Source organism: Protopterus annectens, chromosome 10.part0 (assembly GCF_019279795.1).
Source record: "Protopterus annectens isolate FY-2018-M chromosome 10.part0, PAN1.0, whole genome shotgun sequence".
NCBI lineage: Eukaryota > Metazoa > Chordata > Ceratodontiformes > Protopteridae > Protopterus > Protopterus annectens.
In genome coordinates this window covers 1,759,003,442-1,759,030,121 of record NC_056744.1, presented here as the reverse complement: position 1 = coordinate 1,759,030,121, position 26,680 = coordinate 1,759,003,442, and the positions used below count along the sequence as shown (strand labels likewise).

The 26,680-nt window shown below is 37.3% G+C and overlaps 1 protein-coding gene across 1 annotated transcript in view; it reads right to left on the bottom strand.

The window, feature by feature from the left end:
* LOC122813988 overlaps nt 1-26,680 on the bottom strand; it is a 558,403-nt gene that overhangs the window by 417,406 nt on the left and 114,317 nt on the right. The gene's annotated exons all lie outside the window — the stretch shown is intronic.

The following is a 26,680-nucleotide window of genomic DNA, read 5'->3' as shown; positions in this document are numbered from 1 at the left end:
CTGGTCTATCTGTAGTTCAGGGATTGTAAAATGTCCCACAGCATTTTAGACTTGTCTGATGAAGAGCAGAACTGGTTTTCAAAGTTGCAAAGTTGTCACAAAATATTGCAGAACTGAAAACTCAAAGGAAAGAGTAAGAAAGTGAAGAATAAAAATGTCAGATACAAAATATAAGCAAAATAAGCATGTCTACATTTTATTGCAGTAGTTAAAATAGCTTCAGTAAATGCAGACGTATCTTCCATTTTATGATTCTAAGCAAAATAACTTTTAAGATTTGGTATATGTTTAAAATTGTCAACACGTTGTCCTGTGTGTCACTTCCGTAATGTATAGTGATGGAATGCTGAAAGGAGAAATGCGTATCTAGCATTCCCAAATGACCACATCTAAAAATAAAAACATAATAGCAAATAATAACAGAATTCCAGAGAACATGAAATGCATGACATAAGTTGAGGAATTGGTGCTGTGCAAGTAGATCCTAAAACAATACAATTAACTGTCAACAAAAGAAATAAACATCCAATGATTTAAGAGTCGGAAAATAATGTGTTTTGTTAAAAAGAATCAAGCTGCCGCGTATGGAAAACATTGCGTTTAGCACATCTGACAGTATTCCAGTACCACAAGCACAGAACTTGCTCCAGAGGTGAAAAAGGAATATCTGTTAATGGTATAATAAGTTACTGTTGAGTACTGTTGGAGAGTTCAGTGATGACTTTTGTGATATATCTATATCTATATCTTAATCTTAACGAGACAGCCTTTCCGGGTTACCAGTGAAAGAAATAATTGTGTCCAGCTCTCTGTAACCCCACTTGGTCAACCTCAACAATATCTGCCTAGAGATTTTACTATTAACAGCAGACACCACTCCCTGATTAGGGTGACCTATGGGGTGGACAAAGATTGAACTCTCGAAAGTCATTTGCCAGAAGTTCAACCAATGAGAATCGGAGTTCCTCCCAGAGGACATCACTGTCAGCCACACTTTTAGGGGTAATTTCCCCTTCTTTAAGTTGGACATAAGTTTGGTGGGTGTGCAGGGCTTGCGTCCCACATTGGGGGGGTCGAGAGGTATTTGTCCCTGCAAAAAAAAAAAAAAAAAAAAACACTTAAAAAGTGTGTTTTTTGGACTTTTTTACTTTTTTTTTTTTTTTTTTTTTTTTTTACACACTGCAATGTGGGGATTCTGATCCTTGGCTGATTGAGTTTTGTCCATGCATAGTGGGCACACCTGATTGTAACAGCGAAACATTACAATTGATAGCAACATTTATGGCAATTGTAGGAAGTTGTGCTTATAATAACAAAACAGTCCCTGAAACAGTTTTTCAATATTACCTTAATTTTTTTTACAAGGATGAGCATAAAATTACATTTGTGTAAACATTGCATTCACTGCTAGCTTGCTTCAACAAATACTTTTCTAGCAAATGCTCTTGTAAATGCAACTATACAAAATGCAGTCTGTTTACAACAATGCCCATTATTATGAGGTTCAGTTTGGAATGGTCTCTTTTGAGTCAATATAATGTCAGTATTCCTTCATACTGATTACAGAGGGCTTTTCTCCAAGTCAGCAGTGAAACAAGGCATACTGTTCAGATGCTGGTCTTTTCCTTCAACATCCTTTACTATAACAGACAATGGTGATTCCACTAGTTTCTCTTTTCCAGGAAAACAACTTCCGTCCCTTTTTCATATTTCAGGGACACCTTCTAGACTGCCTTCATACTTCACACATAGCTCCTGGGAGACTCCCCTTCACAACTCTCTCTAGACCCAGAAATCAGAACTGTGAATCCTTACATACTTCTCAAGTCTTACTGACATTGTGAGTGTCCCTGATTTTGTATCATATTTTTGCCCCACCCCTTGTAAAATGGTTTGATATTCTGGTAAATCACTGAGGATTACCCTCAGTCAATAATGCCAGACATTAGACTTCCACCCTTGTTATTGTTAAGAAAATGCATGTTGATGAAAAACAGGCTATACTGTTAATTGTTTTAAGTGAATTAGAGCAATATTTTAAAACTGTCCCTGATTTTGGGCCTTTGCCTTTCATTTATTTTTGAATGTGTCCAGAATTCATGAGCAATGAAGTTGAGAGATGTGCTTCCTGAGGGACAATGGCCATGGTACTCTCTCAGATGTAGCCGGTCCTTATGGGACAATGGTCATGGTACACTCTCAGAAGTAGCTGCTCCTTATGGGACAATGGCCATGGTACACCCTCAGAGGTAGCTGCTGCTCCTTATGGGACAATGGTCATGGTACACTCTCAGAAGTAGCTGCTCCTTATGGGACAATGGCCATGGTACACCCTCAGAGGTAGCTGCTGCTCCTTATGGGACAATGGCCATGGTACACCCTCAGAGGTAGCTGCTGCTCCTTATGGGACAATGGTCATGGTACACTCTCAGAAGTAGCTGTTCCTTATTAGTTGTTACGGAGAGCTGCATGCTTCAGACTTAGTAACACTGTATTTCTTTTTTTATGACACACCTTCTGGTAAATACATCCCCACCTAGAGCACAAACAGCAGACACAACACCACAACAAGCAGTAAACTTCCCAGGCTCAGCAGTCATCATGACACATCAGTCAGCACCACCAGTGTAGAACCACTGGTTCTAGCATTGTTTGATGGTGCACAAGCAGGGAGCAGCCCTTCAGCATTCAAGTAACTGTGGCCTGGACAATGGTGACTTTTAAAAATGTGAAGCTGTGGGGACAACACCAATGTCATTTCCGCTGTAGAGGGGCATGGTCAGTGAGTGATATAAATGCGGTGGTTTGGGCCAGTTTTATAGCAAGGCATTCTCCCTCTGTAAGTGAATAATTTTGTCCAGCATTGTTTAGTTTTCTGCTTGCATAACACACAAGATGTCTACCCACATCTGTAGTGTAAGACAAGACTGCAGCGATGCCTACCTCAGAGGCATTTGTGTGCCTTAAAATTTGCTTGGAAAATTCTGGAGCTATTTAGTTGCCTATAGGCTTTTTCTGCTTCTGTTGTATACTTACTTTACAAGGACCTTGGTAGGGTCAGTCAGGGGGCAAGAAGTGGTAACCAAATTAGGAAAGCAAATTTCAGTAACAGCTAGCCAATTCTAAAAAAGCTGCAGTCTGTCTCTTAGTGGTTGATATAGGCCTAGTTTGTGCTACTTCAGTTCGCTCAGCTTCTGCTTTCACTATCCCATGGGCTATTACACAGTCCAAACAGTTTCTGCCATGCCAGCATCCACTTAGCTGGATTAGTAGGCAACCCAGCTTTACACAGGGAGTGTAAAATGGCTTCAGCTTTAGGGAGAAGACTTTCAGTTTAGCAGGAAACAGACAGACCATGTAAAACAAAAGGTCCTTATCCAATGAGTTTTTGCTTGTGCATTTTTACAGTCTATGTGGACAGTGGTATAAATACCTCCTCCCATAGCTGCTAGGGTAACTTTGTGTTTGGGCTGTGTTTGAAAATCTACAAATTAAGGAGCCTGAAGCCAAAATGATCTACCAGGATAAAGTTATTTTCAAAGTGTAAAAATCCAGTGCAGTTCATTATGTGTAACACAATGGATGGGCTCATTTAAACTCACTGGTATTCATTAGAATGAAAGCACTTAATCTTTTTATTAAATCACGTGATACTTTGCATGCATTTCTGAAGTACATGTTTGTATTTTAATTTGTTTATTTTCAAAATGTTATGCCAACAAGAAAATATTGATTAAAACTAGATTTTATGTCTTAATTAAATAAAAGAAAATTATTTGGGATATAACACTAAAAGTACCTACATTTTCATATTAGTCTATAAGTACACACTAGTTTATTCATTTGATTTGAGTCAAACAAGCAATATTTCCTAGGCCTTTGCCCTTCTCGCTGGGGATACCCAAGCTGGTATTTATACAATGTGGTGGCAATTTGCCAAAGGCAGTGGGGAAGTTTCTTCAGTCTTCTGATAACTACTAAGAGATCTTCATCATCCAGCTGAACTATCATCTCTTCAGGCAGCTGTGACCTTGCTTTAACTTATCCAAAGAATTGCAGTTTTATTAATTCATTTAGTTAGTTAGTTAGTTATTGAAATCGCTATCACTCATTCCATATTTTCTCTATATTTCAACTTTGCTTTCAGACTCACAGAAAGAAGCTCACATAAATGAATGTCTTGTGACTCAGATCCTAGTCTGTATTGTGACTCAGATCCTAGTCTGTATTGTAGGCGTATCTCTCAACCTCTTAGAGCATAAAATCTGGACAAAGTCATAAAGAATGGAGGGACAAAGCCCCCAAAATAGGGATCATTTTTTCAAACATTGCTCTTGCAAACTTAGAAAGTTGACAGATTAACAGGTTTTGCATTAGCATGAATTTTCTGAAGGGTATGAAGTTTGAAACTTAAATGTACGTCATTATTTACTGACTTCAATGTTCAATAATTTGCCAGTGATTTGACAGAAAACCACTATTTTATGAAAAATGGACCAAAAATATGAGGCAAAAATCTGGACACTCTCTGAAAGTCTGTACAGTTGAGAGGTATGATTGCAGGCCATCTTTGTATTCTGCATTCTTCTTAGGTTGGGGTCATGCTACTCATCTCCTGAGCATTAAAATCATAGCCAGGGTCTAAAAGAAGAGGGCATTATTATTATTGTTATATTTCATTTTTTAAATAGAAGGCTTATAGACACTACATTGGCTCCCTATGCCAATGTATGGAATAAAAAGAGTAAAAATACAGGAGAAAAACAAATCCCAAAAATCCCTTTTCGCCTTTAAACTCCTTTATGCAGGGGAGCAAGACACCCCTGTAACCCCCATGTAGGGATAAGCCCCCCACACCCCCAAACTTATATATACCAACTCTGAGAATGCCATACCTCAGAGAAAAGGGAATATTCTGAGAATTGGCATCTCAGACTAGGAAAATGCAAATCTGTACTTTTGACCATTCAGTCTCTCTATTTTGGGACTCACTCTAGTGGTTCCTGGCATTTCAAAATTACCTACCACATCCCGTATACTTAGTGAAAAGGAATTTTTGTATAGCCTTAGTTCATTTATTTAATATAGATACATCTTTGAACTGTTCTACCTTTATAAGGCAAAGGAGTAGCAATCATTCAATCCTGGATGAGAAAGGCAAGATCTGAAGTCAAAAACCACATCACTAAGTAGTAAATCATAGCAGTTGAGAGGAATGGTTAGGGTACTGCAGCTGGTTGTTAGGAAAAGAAGGCTGACATACTAAATGTATTGTGGAGACAAATGTGAATCTTTAAAATAAATTAAAGTAGCAACCAAGCACTAAAAAAAAAAAATATTATGGTCAGAGTGCAACTGTTGCTATGAACCGTTCCTTCATTATATCTGGCATTTCTCACGTACAACTTCCTTTGCATCTATTTCTTAGAAGAGATTTTAATTTTTATCTCTCATCCTTTCACAATGAATGCACATGTAGCCTCTCACACTTACAGCTGTGACAAACCAGGTCTCTTTACTCCTCTGATGTCATTGCTAAGAATTAGTCAAATTCTAAAGTTGATTTTGCTGCATGCATGGCTTGCTGGATGATTTAACAGTGCACAACAAAGATCTGCTGCCCTTTGGCTCTACCCATGCAACATCCTTCCGTGCAAATAGTTGCACAAGTGTTTGATACAGTGTAGCAATTGGGATCATTGGTGCCAGCAGTAGAATGTATCTGGTATGAATGAGTAACATAAAGAACAAAAAAAAATCCCAGTATAGAATGAAGGCAACTCATATAACAAAAGAATGTACGTCAACCAGCTGGTAAATGAGGCATCACTACTTTGGTCTCAGTAGCTCAAGTATAAATATCTCTATCTATAGATAATATATACATAGGTTGGTGATGAATGGTCAAGCTACAACTTCGGCGAGTCCATTTTATTGAATAAAACTGCTCAAAAATGGACTTACTGAAAAGAAAAACATAAAATAAGTGCTTTTTCACCTCCCACATGGGGGGCCCTACACCCTACTACTTAAATATGCCACTTTTGAACCTGCACAATTTTTTTTTTGCTGTTGGTTTACCACTTGGGTGGGCAGGTCAACAGACCCTTTTCATCCAAGACCCAGGGTCAATAGAACTTAAAACATGCTGATTTATGGGAAGGAATAAATAGAAGACTGCATATACAATAAATGATACAAGAAGGCCTAACATACATTTTACAGTTAACAGATAAAAAACAACTGCACTTATTAATATCAACTGCAATACAGCATATATATATATATATATATATATATATATATATATATATATATAAATATATATTACATATATGACTGCATTGCAGTTGATGTTACCATATACACATATATAATTACACACACACACACACACACACACACACACACACACACACACACACACATACATATCTATGTCTATATATATATATATATATATATATATATATATATATATATGGGTTCCTATGACAAGATCGACAACTTGAAATGTCGAAACTGACTTCACCGACAACTGAAACCACCGACAACGCAAATCGCGGAGGTTTCCGAGGTAAGGGATGTAAATTCGCTACCATGCCTACCATGGTTTAGTAAGTGTGGCAGTGTTATGCTACCATGGTAGGCATGGTAGCGAACTTACATCCCTTACCTCGGAAACCACCGCGATTTGCATTGTCGGTGGTTTCAGTTGTCGGTGAAGTCAGTTTCGACATTTCAAGTTGTCGATCTTGTCATAGGAACCCATATATATATATATATATATATATATATATATATATATATATATAGGTTCCGGACGATTGCTCAAATGAGCAAACGACCGAAACCCAAATACCCACGCATACTTACATGAAAGTGCTTTTCACCGAAGAAGCACTTTCGTGTAAGTATGCCTGTTGCCAAGGCTGTACTAAGGTGCGGGTAAGGGAAATTTCCCTTTTAGCCACTGTAGTGCGGTCTCGGAGGGAGAATATTAAAGTGGGAGGGCACAGTCCCCCACAAGGGGGGGTGCAGGGGGTGAAGCCCCCCTGCTAAAATGTTAATGTAGTGTTTTTTTCTTTTTTTTTTTGTAACACAATTTAACGAAAGCACTTTTTTGATAAAAGCACTTTCGTTAAAGTGTGTTCGGTTATTATGGATTCAAACGTTTGCTCATTTGAGCAAACATTATATATATATATATATATATATATATATATATATATATATATATATATAAATACATACATACATACATACATACATACTTCGGCCAATAAAGGATCTTCCGCTGCTGAAGAAAGCTGAACACTCATTTTTAATTTTATTTTTATTGTTTATTTATTTTCCTTCTAACTTAAGGGCTATATACAGACCTCAAAGGGCTCAAAAGGGCAAAATAGAATTCCAGTCATACTGAAATTAATTACTAGGCATATTGCAGACATGTTAACCATTTTTCCTAAAGCAATTGCATTTGCTGTCACTAATGAGATGCTTGTATAATACTGTTTTTTTTTTTTTTGGAATCCTTGTAAGGAAGGCAGAATGTTCACTTCTCTGGGTTGATTTTCGAAATGGAGGATGTGAATGCATTTTACCTATTGTATTTTTAAATCATGAGTAGACGAATATAATGTTATCATCCTGACTGTACCTTAATGGGTAAGTTTGTTCCTTGAATGGTAGTTTAGACCTTAGAGGAGGGCAATATCCTCACCTGAGTAATTTAAAAAGAAACACCTCTTAAGGAATGATGCCCTATCAGTTCTGGATAGCCAGTGTAAACTCTTTATGATGTCACAATGGAGGTGAGGGTGTCAACCTGTAGAATCAATCTGAATGTCGTGCATTCTACAATTTGTATTCCTTAGGAATTGTAGGTAGAGTGTAGCGTTAGCAGGGGGAGGCACTGCTCAAACTTAAGGAGAAGAATTCTCTGCAAGGGCAGTTCTAGCTACTGGTGATAGAAGATCTGAGATCCTGTAACAAAGTCTCAGTTGTCAGAGCACATTATTAGTGATATTGTCTATATGGGTTGCAAATGTGAGTGAGGGGTAAGTGTTATGCTTAAGTACTTGTATTTGGACACAAAAAGGATATTTTTATTCACAGAAGCCAAAAGGCCTGATCAGTAATGGCTGTAGGTATGTAGGGCTATAAATATATAAATATATATATATATATATATATATATATATATATATATATATCTTCATTGTGAAAGACAAGGAGATGAAAAAGGAAAATCAATAATCAATATCAGGGAAAGGGGAAAAATTCTTTTATCTCACATAGTCAGAGATCTTGCAAAATACCAGTCTCCAACTGACTCTTTTCAAATTACATTCTGTTTACTGACTTTATCATGAAATATATTTAAGCAGATTGTCAGTTAACCAGTTAGAAAGTACCCGTATATATATATATATATATATATATATATATATATATATATATATATATATATTCTTGTTTTGAAAGTTTTAAGTAATCAACAAATGAGTGACCAAAAAGCAGTTCAAGTATCAGCTTTGGTGCAAGACATGGGTTCTGTGAGATGATTACAATGAATGAAACATCGATGAAGTACATTAAGTCAGATGACAAAAGGCTGGGAAAAATAGAATGAGCACTAACAAGCTATACAGATGAACTGAGAAACCTACAAAAATCAGGGGCTGAAATGACAAAATGGCTGGCTAAGCACGTAGCTTCTCAAAAACAGCTGCTTCATAAAGAAATAGTGAAGTAAGAAGACAGAGCACTCATGGAAAGCTTGAAAATTTCTGCTGTACTTGAGACACTGGAAGTAACGTACTGCATTCATTTTATAAAAGCACAAATTAGTAAATGGATTGGTGTTTCACAGGAGAATTTGTTAAATGAGAGGGTAAATAATGTATATGCTCCAAATCTGGCCATGAGAAAGCAGCCAAGACCTATAATAGTAAAAATGCAATCCTACCAGCAGAAAGAGGTGATCTTGACAAAACTGTTGAGGAAGGGAATATTATTAAAATTGCAGACAGCAGAGTATTTGTAGAAAATGATTATTCACTGTATACATGGCTGAAGGGAAGTAAGTTTATCCTAGCAGTCATGGAGTATCAAGAGGTAGGTAATCCTCTTATATTTTTTAAAATAGTTGTTATAAGTTAAAAGTGTATGAGGAGAGGATCTGAAAACATATTTAGTTTTTTTGTTTGAATTGTTCCATTGAAGAAAAAATTCTTAAAAAATATGGCATAGGTTTAAATGGAAATGAGAAGATGCAACTACATAAGACATAAGCAAGCAAATTATTACTGTGTGCACGTGAGCTAAATGTTGGAAATACACATTCAAAAGAATGGTCACATACACACACACATACACATATATATATATGTGTGTATATACATATATATATATATATATATATATATGTATATATATATATACATATATATGGATTCACTTCATAATCTCGAAATACTGAAGCATCAAATTTCAGTATTTTGAGACCATAAAACCAAATCCATAAAACACCGAAACATTAAAACCCGAGCCCAAAACCTTGAAATTCAAAAACACAAACCGCACATACACCAAAACACCCACTTCACAATTTAAAACACAAAACTACACACATACACAACTCATACACACATAAGCAGGGGGGGAAGCCCCCCTGCACCCCCCCCCACTTATATATACTAACTGCAAGATCGCACATACAAGAAACAAAAGCAAACTCACACACGCATCAAACATATCAGCACACTCACATACACTCTACCTCCCACTCAAAACCCTTACAAAACACTCACTCACTTACCTGACATAACACCTAGATCCACACATGGCACCGCGCATCATCAACACATAAACCCGGAAACAACTTAGCGTAAGTCCATAAATGTGAATTCGAGATATTCGAATTTGCGATTATTAATTTTCGCTATTTTCAACATTCGGCTTTATAGTCTCGAGATACTGAAATTTGACATTTTGGTATTTCGAGATTATAAAGGGTTCCCATATATATATATATAGATATATATATATATATATATATATATATATATATATATATATACATATATATATATATATATATAAATAAATAAAATAGGTGGGATTAGTAGCATTATATCATAATGGCTACACTGTCCATATTATCACAGAATGTAATACAGGTGTACACAAAAAGAAAAGACTACTGAACTATATTAAGAAATGCAGAGTGCAAATGGCAATGCTACAAGAGACATACTTGGAAAGAAATGAGCATGTGAAGTTGATAAAGAAAGGATTTCAGGAGGGATATTTAGGAACAAAGTAAAAGGGAAGTGCTTATATTAATAATAGAGGAGCACGAATAGTCATATAAGAGGAAAAAAGATAATGGTAGATTTGTGGTAGTAAGGACCTACTGACAAGTGAGGAGGTGACACTTGCATTTATTTATATTGTACAGAAAATTGTTATTACGGAGCATAAGAAAATTTTGGGAGAAATAGTCAGCTTCCAGTAGGGAATCCAGTAGGGAATATTACTTATAGGTGGGGACTGATATTTGATTTGCAGCAGTGAAGATGTATCTGTTAGACCTAGAAAGGAACATACAACACAATAGGGTAGATTTCTAAGATAAATTTATGAAAGTATTTGGTACGAAAGATGTAAATTCAGTAGTAGGAAAAGGAGAGAATTTACATATTATACCCCAAGATACAAATTTGGGTTAGACTAGACAGAAATTGTATTTCACAGGAACATGTACAGTTAATTGAAAACTTTGACACACATCCAGTGACTATTTCACAGCATTCATCAATAACGGATAAGATAAAAATTCATGGTAGTTAAGTAAAGATGAGACACTGGCACTTCCTCACCTACCTGTTAAAAGAGAGGAATTTAAAGAACAGGTAGTGGAAATTATTCAAGAATTCTTATAGAAGATAGAAAGTCCTTCAGAGGTTATAGCTAGTTAGCAGGATAAAATGAAAGTGAGGTTTAATAACAGGGTATTAATAAAAGAAAAATAGATCTGGTTAAGCAACAGCAGGAATTATTTAGAGGGGCTGACAAATGTTGAAGTATTGCAGAATAAGGGGAATCTCACAAAACAAGAAGACACACAGTTAAGAGAGTACCTGGATAATATGCAAGAGTTTAGAAAGGTTGCTGTTAAGCAACTGTTTTTCATAATAACTCCAGAGCCCAAAAAAACTTTTGGCACAATGACTTAGGCAACAGAGAGTAGCAAGTGTTGTTGCCAAACTTAGGGGGCCTCTAACAAGAAAAATAACCAGAGATCCTATAGAGGTATTACAGGTATTTCAGAAATTAAAAGTTTGTATAAAGCAGAGAAATGTAGAAATCAAGAAAGCAGAAATGGAAATATTTATGGAAGACTTAAGTATGCCAAGGTTAGAGGTAGATGAGGCTCAGCAATTAACAGTTAAGCCAGGAGCAGATATGATCAAAATGATGACATACAGTCAATCTGCTGAAAAGTCACCAGGAATAGTTGGCATTCCTGTGCAAGTTTGGAAGCTAGGAGGGAAGAAAGTGATAAAGATCTGGAATATTTTGTTTAACAGGATTTTAAAAGGAGGGGAAGCACAAATATCTTAGAAGAAAGCAGTGGTGGTGTATTACCTAAAGATGGTAAAAGACCCATCAAATCCAACTTCATATAGGCCCATTTCAATTTTAAACTACAATTATAACGTGTTTATGTTTATAACGGCTATAAGAAAGGCAAAGGTGTTGCTAAAATTGATAGATATGTATCAATGTGGTTTTGTGAAAGGAAGGCAAACATTTGACAATATTAAGAGAACATGATTGGGAGGGAAGCAGTATTGAAAATATCACTATTGTTGGTCAGTCTTAATGCAGAGAAAGCATTTGACAGAGTAAGCTGGGATTTTATGAATAGGGCAATGGAAGCCTTTGCGTTCCCTGATGCAATAATAAGGTTAATTAGGAGGATATATGAGAGATCAGAGGCAAAAATCAAAGTGTGACTTTTCCTTTCACCCAAGTTGTCTGAAATGAGGAAGCAGGCAGCGGTGTCCTCTTTTACCTTTCATCATCATCACCATCAACCCCCTTTTCCCATTTTCAACAGGGGGTTGGGGTGTTGTGTCAGCTGTCCCCTTCCTCTTTCCCTTTGTTATTTTCTTTATGTTTAGAGTAAGTGGCAGAGAAACTAAGGGACTCAGAATTTCAAGGTTATTACTGGTATGGTAATTTATCTTTATTTGCAGACAATATTATTTTATACCTGATAAAACCAGAAAAGGACTTCTCAGTGCTGTTGAACATTTCAGACAGTTTCCAAGTCTTTTAGGGATATAAAATTAATGAAGATAAAAAAAGGCTATATGTGCAGACTGTGTAGCTACACATGAATTGGTCCAGCAATACCCATATTTATGGGGACACAATAGAAATACATATTTAAGATTATGGATTAAGAAGGATTATGTTATGACAGCTAAGGATATGTGGGAAGAGACTAAACAAAAGATAAAGCAAAAATTGAGGTACTGGAAGCTCTTGTTTATTAATATGGATAGGAAGATACAAGCAGTTAAAATGTTTTTCTTCCATTTAGTCTTATATACATGTCAGGCATATTTTAGGAACCGGAGAAGTGGATAGCACTTAATAAAGAGTTAAAGGATTTGATCTGGGAGAGGAAGAAGGCAAGACTCAAGTGAGATAATTTGATCCTTCCAATAGAACAAGGCGGATTTGGATTACCCAATTTGTAGGGATATTTTAGAGCTACACAGTTAAGGCTCATACAGATGACACAAGCAGAAGGTTATAATTCAAAGTGGAAAGGGATGATGATAAAGCAAGGGGGAAATTTAAGAACTAAGGAGAGAGTGGGATTTTGGATGCCAATCCTTAAGGAGAATAACAACAGCAATACAGAATGTTGTATTCATAAAGTAGTAGAAAGTATTCTAAGAACTAAAACAACATGACAGTGAAGAAAGGGGATTTTGCTGATAGGGATGACTGCGATTAGGGGTACAGAGAATAGGCAAGAGGATCTAGAATTTACTGCAGAAAACTGGGAAAGGAACCAAGGTATTGGGACAAGTATCTAAAGATTGAAAGGTAGCAGAATGAGAAGAAGCCAAGAAGACATTTGGACTGCAGGCTAGAGACTACATTCCTGATCAGGGATTGATATCTGAGTATAGGAAAAGAGAAAGGGATTGGGGAATCCTAAGTGAAAAACCTGCTCTGGTAGAGTTTTTAACTGAATCTAGAACAGAAGCTGCAGTTAAAAAGGAGGATAATTAGTAGGACATAAAATAATACACAGTAACTACAGGAATCATTCAGAGAAAGTTAGAAAAGAAGACTGGGAAGAGAAACTGGATAAGCAATTCACAAGGAAAAAAACAGGAGGACATCGGTATGGCTCCCAAATATGCAACAAAGTCTAGAAGAGTTAGGATTATTTCTTGGAAGTGATTGCATGGCCATTTTTATACACCAAGCAGACATCTAAGAATTTTTCCTCAGGTAGATGCCAAATGATGGAGATGCTGTGGGGAAGAAAGACATAACTGAGAACATATGCTGGAGTGGGAGTGGGAGTGTAATGAATTAGCAGACTTTAATAATTCCCTACAGAGTACCCAGTCAGAGTTATTGGGTGAGAAAATGTGTGTAACTAAGGAAATGATTTTTGAGCTGGGATACAATATTTGAATTGCCTGGATGTAGTAATGCCTTGTTAAGTTTAATTCCTGTGTTTGCCAAGGAAATTGAAATCAGAGTCTAAACCATCTGTATCTGAAGTATTGAATATTGTGCCAGAGATAAATGAACTGTAAGTGGGATCTTTAGAAAAATGTTTGGAGCAAATTACATAGAAAAAAATGGATGTTACAGGAAAGAAAAATGTTTGGAGCAAATTGCATAGAAAAAATGGATGTTATAGGAACAATACATGCAGAATAATATTTTCCAGGATGAGAGAGGTTTAAGGGAAGGCAGGAATTTATCAATTTATGTATGTAATGTTGAACTGATGATAAATATACAAAAGAATATGTGAGATGTATAATATTTACAACTAGGAGTATATTGATATGGCATGTTTTCTTTTCTATAAATGTATGTTTGCTTGTGTTTTAAGTTATAATTCGATAAAGGTGTTAAAAGAAAAAAACATTTTTCACATGAGAAAAACAAGTTGCATTCGGCTGGGTATATGAAATGACCTGCAGTACTGCAATGTACTGTTCCAACAGAAATTAAGATGTTAGAGACAAAAGAAAGATCTTGTTATGGCAGCTAAGGATATGAGGGGAAAGACAAAACAAAAGACAATACAGACATTAAGAAAATGGAAACTCTTCATTACGGATATGGATATAGACAGGATATACAAGGAGCGAAAATGCTTTTAGTCCCTTTCGTTTTATATACAGGTCAGACATATTCAACCAGAGAAGTTATGAATGATAATAAAGAGTTGAAGGAATTTATTCTGGCAAAGAAAAGGGGCAAGATTTAAGTGGGCAAAAATGATTCTTCCATAGAAGGTGATTTATGATTACCTGATTTGAAGGGGTATTTTAGATCTATACAGTTAAGGCTCATATACATAACAGAATCTTAAGGTTCCAAATCAAAATGGAAAGGGCTGATGATGAAGCAGGGGGAAGTTCAGGAAATAAGAAGCCAGTAAGATATTTGGATGCAAGTCTTTATGGAGAAATCAAGAATTATACAGAATATAATATTCATAAAGTAGAGGAATGTTTTCTAAGAACTAAGCCAAACATGAGAATGCAGAAATGAGAAGTTGTTAATAGAGATAACTGCAACAAGCCTGCAGAAAATAAGAAGAAGGGGGCTGGAATTTACTGGAAAAATTAGCAAAGGAACCAAGTATTGGGAGCAAATAACTAGAGAGGGAAGGTAATATAGTGGGATGAAGCCAAGCAGAAGTATGGAGTGCAGGTTACAGACTGCCTTCTCTACTAGAGATTGATATCAGAGCACAGGCAAAGAGGAAGACAAACAGATAGTGCTAAGCGCTACGTCAAAGACTGGCTCTGTCATCATTTTCTGCTGAGTCTAGAACAGAAGCTGCTACTGACCAGGAATAATTAGTAGGGCATTTAATATTCAAGATCATTATAAGAATCAACAGAGCAGGATGTAAAAGTTTGGGAAGAGAGACTCAAAAGGCAATTTACAAATAAACAGAGATAGGACATCTGTATGCCTTCCAGGTATACAACAAAATACACAAGTTTTAGGATTTTTGCATAGAACTGTTTACATAGGTACTGTTATACTCCAAGCAGAATTCAAAAAGTTGTTCCTCATATAGACAGCAAAAGTTGCAAGTGTGGTGGGAAAGAGAACAGTAACTAGAAATGTTTTTTGAAAGGTGGCAGATTTTAAGAAATCTCTAAAGGGTACTTTATTAGAAATATTGGTGAATCAAATGGTTGTAACTAAGGAATTAATCTTTTGAGCTGAGATATAGGATCTAAAGTGCCTAAAAATAGTTAAGCCTTACTATGTTTAATATTGGCTGCCAAAAAGCAGTTTCTAGTAAATGGAATTAAAAATCTAAACCAACTATAACTGAACTGCTGAATATTGCAAAGAAGGTAAAATAAATGGATCTTTAGGAAAGGGAATGAGCATATACATAACTACTGCCTGTACAATCCATTAACTTGCATATGGACTTTCTCTTTAGTAACTTCCACCTCTACAATCTTAGAATGTATGACTGTAACTACTGTTTGTGTATACATGTAAATAGAAATGTAACTGCTCTGTTTAACTGGAACTTAGTATAATGTAATGTAAGTAAATGGAGTTTTTATCCCCAGGCCTCGTCTGAAAATGGGTATTACCCAGTTGGACATTCCCGGTAAACAAAGACAAATGTAATTAATTAATTAAAATAAATAAATGGAATTTAAGAGAAGAATACATGCAAAATAATGTTCAAGAGGAGGGTGAGGTTTAAGGAAAGGCAGGAACTGAGCAATTTATGTGATGGAGTGAATGATGATGTGTTAAAATGAAAGCTTACGTACTACATGAAAATATTATTATGGCTTCTTTTCTGTTAATGCATGTGTACCGATATCATTGGCGCAACTGTGATTTAATAAAGGTGTTTAAAAAACAGTGTTTTAAGCATTTTAAAAGACTAATTTCAGACATATGGATATAGGGTTACCACCTGTCCCACTTTGCGAGGGACAGTCCCTCTTTGAGCAGTTGCGTCCTGACAAAAAATTGTAAAAATGGCAAATGTCCTGAGATTTTAGGACAAAATGATTTCCTATATTTTATGTAATAGTTGCATAAAACAGTTATTCTGTAACTAAAATACCTAATTGTTATAAGAAACAGAATAAGCAACTAAAATGCTACAAAAATAAGCTTTTATTTAGGCAAAAAAGTTAAGTTCTATTCTTTGTACTGACCATGGGTATGTGCCGGCCTGTAAAATCTGATGTTTGTACCAAAAATGTCCCACTTTGGCCATTTGAAAAGGTGGCAACCCTATATGGATAAGCTGACAAGTAAAGAAATAACAAAATATGCAGTACAATAGCAAACACATGACAAAGGGCATTTGATGAAGAGTATTTCTTCTTTTCACTTGGCCTTTGCTGGCCAGGCATACTCAACAATATAAATCATACTGAGTAATATAGAATCTGGGCTTAGCAACCGTTGTGGATGAAGTAACTAATTACTGATTCAAGATGCAACGGAGACTGACCTTTGCACATAGAAAAGTTGAAATGCAGAGAATCGATCATGTTAATGACAGTTGAACTGCTTCGGTGTCCATCAGCGGGGGATGTCTTTGTTATTACCCACTCCATGAAGTCGGGTTGACGAAATGCTGTGCAAGAATAAAGTATTCTCTTCAAGTAAAAGTTGTGTGTAGTGCTAAACTTTGGTATTTTGTGAGTGTGAAATCATTTCTCTCATTATATAACTCAGTAAGCAAACTTAATAGCAATATGTGGTTAAACTAGTTATTCTGGGTTCGGTGCATATGAATGGAGGGGAATACATCTGTAATGAGCCTTTATGGTGAACCTTTGATATGAAAACATACACATTTACTCCATGTGTTTCTCTTAATGTGGCAATGCCAGTTCAGCTGGTTTAACTTTCAGCCCTACCTCAGAAGGGGCAATAGCTAGGATTAATAAACCAGACTGAATCACATCAGAAAATCTTGGGACAGATGATACGCATCCGTACTATCTATATGGTTGTTGGGGTCAAAGCTGAAGCCCAACTCTGCTTCATCTAGATCTATTTTTAACTTCAGAATGTAGTAATCATTCAACCCTCCTTCTGTGCTTTTCATCTACTAAATCTTGTGTTTACTCATTTGGGTCCAGCCCTTTAATGTAATTGCAGGTTAACATAGCTGCTAATGAAATTGATATGGTGTAAAAGTACTTATCTCACACTGGTATCATTAAAGCTTCAGCTACTGGTTACAGCAAATATTTATTGGGGTTAGCCCTAAATGTTCCCCTTCACTGAATGGGTCTTATCTCTGCAGATGGCCAGAACATCTGCAGACGATAATGACCTTCTTGTCTTTACAGGCGTAGAATATCCCCCCACCAAAAAAAAAAAAAAAAAACGGAGAGAAGTGAAATAGTTGTACTGCAACTGGCTGTGGAACTGATGAGTTAGGCTCCACCTCCTAGATTGTGCTGAGTATGTCATGTGCTGGGGCACACAATGGGCATACTGGGCAGGAGATCTGCCCCTCTGAGCTTATATGCATCTTAGGTTCCCTGGCCCACTGTTGTGATGCCCACTACCGCTGTTATGGATCCCTTGTCAACATGAGGAAAAGTGACATTGGACATGCTCTCAGTATTTGCCTTAATTCATTTAATCCTGAAAGCAGGAAGCTAATTAACCTTCCCCCCTTGAAAGAGGCAATCAGGTATATGAATCATCATTTCTCACCACCCGTGACATTGGCTCACCAGTAACATACCGACTAATCCAGTAATCAAACACAGGTCATTTGGGTCATAGTCAGAACTTTGTCCCTCTGTGTCATGGAACTTCCTACATTAGCATCAAGACTACATTACCTTTCATTTTGTTTGTCAGTCTTGATAATTTCAGGTAGGGTGCTTTGTCCTCAAGCCTCCTTTTGGGTGACCATTAATTCTATGTGAGACTCCAGTTGTTCATAAGCCCTTTGTGTCTCTCCCCATGGCCATTGTCATCTTACTAGTGACGGAGGGTGCTGTCCCTCCAGGAATCTTGGATTTTGTGCAGGCTGAAATGTCTGCCTTTAGGGAAAGACCTCCATTATCCACTGTAAAAACCTTGTGGATGCAGCACCGACACAACCACCCCTACATTGTTCCTGACCTTTTGTCACTTTACAGTAGAAAGTGAAGTCAAATGTTCTAATTTAAGAGAAAGATAGCCCTGCTTTTGATGTTAAGCCAGGATGCTTTATACCAAGATGTCTGCATAACCTAACCCCTTAAACATAAAACATTTTGAAGTGTCCCTGACATTTATTGCAGTTTATTACTGATTACTGCACTTCTGACCATTCTTTATACAGTAATTCATTATATTTGCTTGTTTGTTACTGTATTCCTGGACTTTTTCTAAATCAGTACTGATTTTATGTTAAGAAGGATTAAGTCTACACTCTAGTTGCAGCAGAGAGCAGCCTGATTTCATTCTGAGCTGAGAATCACTCTAACTTTAAGTAACCTGGCCTTTGACCATTATGTGACTGCAGTGATGAGAAATCAGTCTGTTGCACAACTTATAAGCAATTGTAGGATAGCTGAGTCCAAGGATGTCATTGTTGCATTCTACTCCACATGGGAATGGCCATAGGATGTCATTGTTGCATTCTACTCCACATGGGAATGGCCATAGGATGTCATTGTTGCATTCTACTCCACATGGGAATGGCCATAGGATGTCATTGTTGCATTCTACTCCACATGGGAATGGCCATAGGATGTCATTGTTGCATTCTACTCCACATGGGAATGGCCATGAGAATGGACTGCTTTCTGACAGCAATGTCTCAGCCCAGGTCAAGGCATGCCTCTGTCAGATAGGATCAGTTTTTCCATTCTGATACCACATGAAGGGTCCACACGTTTGTCAATGACACAGAGAATCTTCAGAACTGGGGGAAGCCTTGCCACAACATTTTGCATCCCTAACCAACTCCAAATGCAACTATTGTTTCCCTCACCTCCTCCTGATCCAGGACATTGAGCTACAGATTCTGCAGTCCAGAGTTTGTTCTCAAGGCTACTGTGTGCCTTTATAAACTGATATGAAAGACCATACAGAACTAACAACTTTAAGTCATTCTCAGAGCTCCCTGTTTGGCTTAGCAAGCTTGGTTGCCACTTTTGTGGCCTCTTCCTCTAGAGAAGATCAGTAAAGCCATCTGGAAAGGCTTGCCCACATTTTCCCTCCTTCAAACTAGCTCCTTAGGTTCTTTACTTCCAGTGATGACCACAGACACTGCTTACCCCCCAGGGATGTCCAGATATTTACCTCTAGTCAGAGGTCCAGCATAAGAAAACCTACAAAGGGAAGTGGTATATATTTGCATTATGGACAACCAAAAGGGCCTTGGATTTCTTTTCATCTCCTGTTCCAGCTGTTTTAGACTGCTTGTCTCAAATCTTTCATTCAGGTCTTAGTTTTCCTTCAACCTATGTACATTTTTTTACTCTAATTTCCATCATGGTTTCCACAAAAAGTCTCTAGTTTCTCTTAAAGTGTTCAAAACATTGCTTAGAGGCATTTCTTTATTAGTCCACCATTAAATAGTTTACTGCCTCTATAAAGCCTGAGTTTTGTGCTACAGAAATTAACTTACCCCTTTCAAACCATCATCATCATCGCCATCGTCATTATCATCAGATCTAAAGTACTTACCACGAAAAGCCCTTTTTGGGTGGCAATTATTTTTGCTAAATGAATATCAGTGATGCAGGCCATATTCATCAATTCCCCTTACTTCATATTCCAAAATGAATGAGTAATGCTTCAAACTAACCTAGTCTTGTAGTCTATGATAACTACAGAGACTACAGAGGCTAGTTTATATCAATCGGTTACATTCCCTGTCTTTTTTACAAAGTACCCCAATAAAGGAGAATATCTATTATGCTGTCTATACATCCACAGGCAGCTCAGATTATCCTTACAAAGAATGAAACAGTTCAGAAAGGGGAAGTAGCATTTTGTTTCATTTTCACAAAACAAAATGGGGCAAAGTGTCTAAACCAATTCTAGTAAGATGGCTTGCAAAATGCACCAGAATCTGTTATGTAAAGTATGGCAGAGCACTTCCTCTGCCACCAATAGCTCATTCGGCTACAGTCTTAACTACCTCTAAGGTCTTCTTCACAAATGATATGATAGATGATACTTGTATCATGCAATGTTCGCTTCTCTACATACGTTTTTTCAAGACATTACAATATGGATATGGTGTCTAGGGAATCGTCTTCCTTTAGGGGACTCCATTTTGCATGGGGATTCTCTTTTAACCACCTAGGAGAATGTGACAGGAACTCATTCCTAGAAGTTGAAGACAATGAACTGAATCATCTTAGATACTATTGTTACATACTTGTTACATACTTTCTGAGTACATTCTCTTTATCATCCCACTGACATCCCTCCTTCTACACTGAGGTGAGGTCTGATGGAAGCATTTTTGGGGATATAAGTTACTGGTTTCACCAGTGATGAGGTCCAGAGCTAAGTACTCAGAAATGTAAAGAGTCTAGTTAGTGGCAAACATTATTGAAGGATGGGAAGCAGTGGCAAACATTATTGAAGGATGGGAAGCGGTGCAGTTTTCGAAAGTTTTCAGTGACAAGTTGCTTACTTCAGTCTGTAGCAAAGCCCTAGAGTTTGTGAAAGTTTTCAGTGACAAGTTGCTTACTTCAGTTTCTAGCAAGGCCCTAGAGTTTATGAAAGTTTTCAGTGACAAGCTGCTTAATTCAGTCTTTAGCAAAACCCTAGAGATTGACAATTGAATAGTAATGACTCATATTAGCTAGACCTCACATTATGATAAATGCATAACTTTCACTTACAAGAAGGTTACCCCTGAAGGGACATTTTAAGACAGTACACTAACAATGTAGGTTAGCATATGTGCAACGTGCAACTATTAAGTGCACAGAGAGGATGAATCAGAAAATAACATCCTTAAGAAAGTAGATGACGACTCATTTTTTGGAAGTGAATAACATATATGATATCTTAATATTAGCATTACTATCAGCAATAACAGAGCTTCCAGCAGTCAAAGGTAATGCAGTAATATTATCTGAAATGCCCTAATCCAATTAGCATATGCCTGACAGTGACTGAGGGAGAAGCAGAAGTGAAGGCATTATCACAACCTCTGCGAGTGAGCAAGGGCCCCCAAAAATCCATTTTCTGTTGGAAACACATATGCGCATACACACACACACGCACACACACGCGCACACACACAGACACACACACATACATATATATATATATATATATATATATATATATATATATATATGTATATATATATATATGTATATATATATATATATATATATAATATATATATATATATATATATATATATATATATATATATATATATATGTATATATATATATATGTATATATATATATATATATATACAAAGAAAATTAAAGCTATTTTGTTTCTGGTATCCATATAACTTTTTTTCTTAAATGTGCACCTTAATCTAAAGTAAAACTTTATTATGCCGTGTGCTTAACACAGTGATTGGGATAGGACATATCTGACCCTGTCCTGTACTGACAAACATGCCGTTCCCTTGTTCCTCAAAGTAATACATAGAATGAAAAAAGTAATAATACACTATCTTAGTGTCATGCCAACTGAAAAACAGTACATGCTGTGTTACCATGGCAGCAAAGATTCACAGCAGGAAGTTAATGCTGGAAAAAGCTAATAGACCTCATCTGAATTACAACATTGGAGAGACTGCACTCCAGCTACATGTTGTTTAACAATTTTAAAAATTTGAACAACATTTGAACAATATTTTAAAATTTGTTTTTGTGTAGCTGATGATGTGACATAGAGGGAAGAAGCTGCAGCTATGACCCAGATGACTCATGTTTGATTAGTGACCCAGGTACAGAAGAAGGTATAGAGGTGTCTAAGAGGAGAGATGAGGCAATGCCTGCTCACCTGACTTGGGCGGGGGGGCATGGGATTGCACCAGAGCTATGCTGATGTTGCAACTCTCAGTGGGAACTAGGAGTTCAACAACAGAAGCATAGCCAGCTCTGTGGTAGACAAGGTTTTAGAGAAATATCTCACCACATAAGAGAGATGACACCTTCACAACACCCGATATATGCCCACATAGCTACCTACTCTAGCATGCTAGGTGAACAGAGCATACATTTACCCCATGAACAGCCCATCCAACAACCTTCTCTGGCGGCAGCGTTAAAACAGTAGTTTCCTTCCCTCACCACTTCCAAGCTTCATTTACCCAGATGACTGACTTACCATTTGGGGTCACTGGTGGCCTATGTTTGATGGTAGAGTGACGTAGAAGCAATGGACATTAGATGATAAGGAGTACCAGACCCAGATGACTGACTTACCATTTGGGGTCACTGGTGGCCTATGTTTGATGGTAGAGTGACGTAGAAGCAATGGACATTAGATGATAAGGAGTACCAGACCCAGATGACTGACTTACCATTTGGGGTCACTGGTGGCCTATGTTTGATGGTAGAGTGACGTAGAAGCAATGGACATTAGATGGTAAGGAGTACCAGACCCAGATGACTGACTTACCATTTGGGGTCACTGGTGGCCTATGTTTGATGGTAGAGTGACTTAGAAGCAATGGACGTTAGATGATAAGGAGTAGCAGTCACTAGATGTCTTACTGACAGATGGAATACAGTCCCTTACCTTGTGTGGAGGGATGTGCTTTTGTTGGAAATGCAAACGCCACAGCCTCATGCAGAGGGCTCATATCCTTGCACCTCCTACATATTAACAATTCTCATATCACTGCATTTTGGATAACGAGATTTCCATCATGCAGTGACCACTAGCGATGAATGAGAGGTTATTCCAGGTATGAATGATTGCATTTTGGCTGTCACTCACTCACTCACTCACTCACTCACTCACTCACTCACTTGCTCACTCACTCACTCACTCTCATGTCTGATTACCAAGTTTTTTGACTGGGTAACCATGTTATTGGTGCAAATGGGTCTGCATACATAACCTACTTAGGCCTTTGCAAAGCATTTGAAACTTTACCATATAAACCGTTTACTACACAAAAGGTTAGCTAGTAATTTATACAGACATGAGGGAGAGCAATTTAGGAAAACAAGACAAAAGGATCTAGGCAGTAATAATAGATGCAGTCTGTTGTGATAAAAGCATGACTACCAGTGGAACATTCCAGGGATAAAGTGTTGGTAGTGGTCCTTTTCATTGTCAATATGTGACACTACAGAAAACTTGTCAAGAAAAGTAAACAATTATGCTGAATGATACACCCCATCACAAGTTTTTCCAGACAGAATATTTTTTTTTTCTGGGTTAGAGCACTGATTAACATGGTTCTTTTTCATACTCAGCCCAGGATTGGTGTCTGGTTAAGTGACTTGCTCAGAGTCACACAGTTAGGCAATGGGGGCTGAGGGAATCAAACCTTGCACCACTGGACCACAGAAAACATATCATTAACAGCTTCTTAATCCTCTAAGCCAACTGATAGACTGGGTCCTCAGTAGCCGTAGTCTGACTCATCTCTACATGCTGTTGCAGTCAGGATTTATGGCCAGACATAGAACTGAGAAAGTTCTCATTGCAGTATTTAATTATCTTCTAGTTGCAAGGGATCATGGTCACTGATCTTATAGTTGCAAGGCATCATGGTCAATGATCTTCTAGCTACAAGGCATCATGGTCACTACTCAATATCTCATCAGCATCTGACTTGGTGGATCATTTCAGCCTTCTAGATGGGTTACAGTATTATTACGGCATTTCTGGGCCAGTCCTTCATTGGCCTGCCTCATGCCTGTCCGGTCATATACAAAGGGTGTTGTCAGGGATTAATTCTTGCCCCCCCACATACTGATCTGTGGGGTTCTAGAGTTCCATCCTTGGTCCATTACTATTTACCGTTTATATGCTGCCGCTAGGAGACATTATTCATTTGAGAGGCCTACAATGCCATGGCTATGCTGATGACACACAGCTGTACTTTCATTCCCTCAGGATTCTCTGTCGGCCCTTACTTCCCTTCCATATGACCTGGAATGTATCCATGTTTGGATGGTCAGGGACAGGCTTAAACTCAACATCTCTAAACTGTGGCATTGTTGGTTATGCTATTTTGAGATTATCCTCCTTCCCTACTTTATCACTAGTTATTTACTGTTGTGGTGGCAAACTTACTTTTGTGTCAAAGGTGCATGATCTTAGAGTGATTCTTGATGACAGGCTGACACTCAAGGACGTATTTCAGCTGTTGTTAAATCTTCCGGTTCGTTCTGCAGAATAACATCATTATCAAGCACCTTATTCCTGTCAGTGACCGTCCAGCTGTAGTTCATGCCTTGGTCTCTTACTGCAATACCCTAAATGTTAGTCTCGCAGACTGTAAGTGTGATAGACTTCATTTGGTATAAAACTCTGCAGCTTCTTTACTTACAGGAGTTTCTAGATACCTCCATATCACCCCCATTCTGTGGTACCTGCAATGGATTCATGTAAAACAGTGGGTTATTTAGAAAATCCTTGTCTAACTTGCCCTTCACGACCCTAGTTCACTGCACCAACGAGATCATCAGTATAACCCAATTTGTATATTAAGCTACTGTTCTCAAGGTCTCCTTCTGATTCTATGCCGTAACCTCAATTCCTCTGGTTGCCGAACTTTTAGTTACCGAGTACCTTTTTCATGGAAACTTCTTCCTGGTTGGCTTGAGAATCCATCTACTTTGGCTGGATTGAAAAGTGGCTTAAAATCACATTGATTTGGTCTAGATTATAATAAACTACTAACTTTTTTTTATTCTTAGGATATGCCTACTTTAGTTGGATTGAAAAAGGGCTTAAAAGAACATGGTTTAATGTTTGTAATTAACTACTAACATTTTTATTCTTACGTTATTTCTTTTCTTAAATTTTATTGTTTGATGATTATGTTGTTTGTGCCATTTTTATTCATTATTTATTAATTTGTGCAATGTCTAGGCTCAAGCTCTTAAGTAAACTTGATTTTGATGTTGCAGGCAGAAGAAACTATGTACAACATAGCAGTTTAATCTCATAATAAAAAATATATGTGAGAAGTAATAACCAAGGAAAGCACACAATTGAAAGACAAGCAACAAAAATGATAAAGATGGAATGAAATCCATGTTGGTAACTATCCATCATTACTTTTTCTGGGAGAATATTTACACAGCAGAAAACCATGTAACTAACTGCCTTGTCACACTCTGTTTCAGGAGAATATTTACATAACGGGAAGCCACATTGATAACTGACTGGCACCACCTTTCACAGGGAATATTTGTAGAGTGGAAAACCATGGTGGTAACCACCTATAATTCTTTTTCCTGGAGTATATTTATGTTTATCGGTTTGTCCATTTTTACAGAAGTATGCTGTTATGTGTGAAATAATACATGACTATTAATAAAGCTACTTTCTCTTTCATCAGAAGGTTGAGTTCTTGTTGGAAGCACCGACAGTAGAAAACATGCTGGAATCGAACCTCAGCTTATTGGAGCACTTCACACTATGAGGTCACTGTGAATGAAAGACTGACAAAGTACCTGAAAGCTGAGATACATATTTAATTAAGAGAAGTATCCATTAAATAAAACTAACAAAAATGACTAGCAAATCATGTTACTTTCACTTCAGATCATCAGTCCAAGGCCAGCTGATCATCAGATGTCAGGATTGTAAAGCTTCTAGTAGTCAGGGATGCAAGTAGCAGTCCACATATGTAAGAGAGTCCTCAGACTGCTAGTGATAGCTTTAACCAAACTACATCATGGGGGGAAGGTACAGCCTGCACAAATGCTATGACCACTTGGTATGGTTAGGGCAATAGTACCAGTAATATTTAGGAGGAGACGTCCCTACAGAGAAGTACCCCCAAATTACAACTATGTACATTTTGTTTTCTCACTTCTGTAATGTGAAACATCAACAGCAGAGGCTCCTATGGCAGTCAGTGAGCCTTACACATCAATTCTACCATAAAAAAGATCTTTCTCCCTGGATTTATACTAGCACAACTCCCAGATGGGCTGTCAGTTGGCCAGACAATCTGTGAGGCCATTTCCTTTACTTTGTCCATTTTATTTACAGAAATAGGATCCAAACATAGCATCACAATGGACAGCTGCAACTGGAAATGGAATAAGTATGTGCCTAAACCTCACAAATACCATGCTGAGGTATCTGCCTGCATTTTCCCTCTTGCTGGAGAATAGTTAACTTGCTTTCAGTAAACCCTGACAAGACACCTGTTTCAATTACTTATCACTCATTCGCGTTTTTGGCTAT